At 38.4% G+C, this 2,145-nt stretch overlaps 1 long non-coding RNA gene across 1 annotated transcript; it reads right to left on the reverse strand.

The window, feature by feature from the left end:
- Positions 1–727, reverse strand: LOC102206077 (uncharacterized). Its single transcript, XR_312333.1, has 3 exons — positions 484–727; positions 97–380; positions 1–21 (listed from the first exon to the last, which is right to left on the reverse strand). It is a non-coding gene; the product is annotated as an uncharacterized LOC102206077 (long non-coding RNA).
- Positions 728–2,145: the final 1,418 nt, after the last annotated feature.

Consider the following 2,145-nt stretch of genomic DNA (forward strand, 5'->3'; position numbering starts at 1 on the left):
TCTTCATCAGTGGAGCCACATCTGGAAAAGACAAATCATACTGCCATCAGCTACTGCCTTGTTGAAGCATCAATAGTGATTTCCATTGCAACTCACCCTGGTTGGCTGGTGGGTGACTTCCAGCTGTGTCCAAAATAATTATCATTTTGTGCCAGTGTGCCATTGGGTAAGACTTTGTCATCTGAAGGATCATTGTTAGAGTTTCCACACATCCCTGTGACTCTGTCATGACGGTTTTGGCCCAGTCTGACCAGTAAAGTGCTATGACCATCAAACTGGACTAGCAAGTCAGAGGCATCAACCACTATGTAGCTTCCCTGCCTTACCACCTGAGCTAAGATTCCCACTGTGGTGGGAAGAGAAACATCATTTCCATTTACCTGAGAGGACAAGAGATGCAATAAGTGTGTGTTGTTACTTTTGTGCAGATTAGACAAAGTAGAATGCTGTTCATCTTAAAAGCGATAGATAGTTTACCGTTACTCTTTTATTGGGTCCGATCCTGATGTACACACTTTCTGGATGATTTGAGAGATATATGTCCACTGCTGACACAAATGACACACGGTTGTTACCACGGTGATTGTTGGTGGCTATCACCTGAAACTGAGTTTCGTTAGTGCCATGATTTGTGCTCTCAGCGATGATGTAGGAGCAAGTTCCCTGGAAATGAGCCACTGCTCCATCAAAGGTGATGTAGTGTGGATCCCCCCACACAGTGCAGGTGGACATGGCATCGTAACAGCCCAGCTGGCCGTCTCTGATGGAGCACTGCTGTTCAGGAGTGCAAGACAAGGCAGAACATCGCAGGTCATTTGGAGCGTGACATTCACATCTCTGGGAGCAACCGCCTGTCCAGAAGGACTCGCCAGCCTGTGAACCACACCACAACAAATCATAGCCAAATTGATACAACAAATATAGTTCTTAAAATACCATTTTGAAGGGTTTTGTTTTCATTAATTGTAGGTGATTTAGTGCAGTAATTGCTAGATCACTGCAAACTGCAACTATTAATGTACTAAATATTGTGACAGAGCAACTAGTCGTATCTGTTGATCTTTCTCCCACAGAAAGGACAGATGCTAAATGCCACAATTTCAAGAAATATGTGGAACAGAGCTGCATGAAAAAAAGTATTTAATTGTTCTGATGTAGCTGTATAATCTTCAACTGATTGTGTAATGCATTCATTTATTTAGCGACAGATTTTTATTTATTTATTTAAAATGCAGTTTAAAGAGTTAGAGCATCATTCTGCCTGTATAGCTACATATTAATTATTTTCTTTTTAGTGGTGTAATATAAAAAATTTGCATTTTGTAGCCTTGTTTCTTGGTTATTGAACAGAAACCAACATTGATTCCAGGTAAGATATCAGATTTAAACATAATATTTACGGTGATACTGTTGTCAAACAAAAAAGAATGTTGGTGAATGAGGCAGGATTCATTCCAGCATTATGGCAATATGGTAATGGTATCCTAATACATTAAAACTTAAAATCATATTAGTATCTTGTTACCCTATTATTATGAGGTTAGTATATATAAAAATGTGTTTTATTGCTGGTGATTGTGACTATACTATTACTAATTGTTTTTTTAAGCTCATGTACATACATTTGTATCCATATTATCACTTATAATTTATGGTCTGTTATTACATAGATTTAAATGTAATAGTATTCACTAGATCACTTGGTTATTACTCTGGAAATGAAGTGGCAATTATTTACTATATATCTAGTTTTTATCTTCCTGTTTCCACCTTGTTACCTCAATATTACCACATTATTACTGAGCTATAATAGACTCTTTTGTTTGTTTAATATATATTTCTGAATTTTAAGCTTTGTCACAGTCCAAAACACTTCACGAAGCTTTCTAAATGTAAGAAGGGCAAGTCTGCTGATTCTGCTGATTTGAAGGGAATTACTTCAGAGAGTATTTACTATTGACTTTAATATGTCTTACATCATAGTAGAATCCATCATACTGGCAGCCACAGCTTTCCACTGGGACACACCTGGTCCCACTCTTGATGAAGCCTTCATCACAGAAACATCCCTCAGAGCAGAACTGCTCACAGGTTTCATCAATGCTACTGGCACAGGTGTGGCCACAGTCAGTACCGCACAGCTCA

This window comes from Pundamilia nyererei, unplaced genomic scaffold (genome assembly GCF_000239375.1).
Source record: "Pundamilia nyererei isolate P.nyererei 1_Seehausen unplaced genomic scaffold, PunNye1.0 scaffold00435, whole genome shotgun sequence".
Lineage (NCBI taxonomy): Eukaryota > Metazoa > Chordata > Actinopteri > Cichliformes > Cichlidae > Pundamilia > Pundamilia nyererei.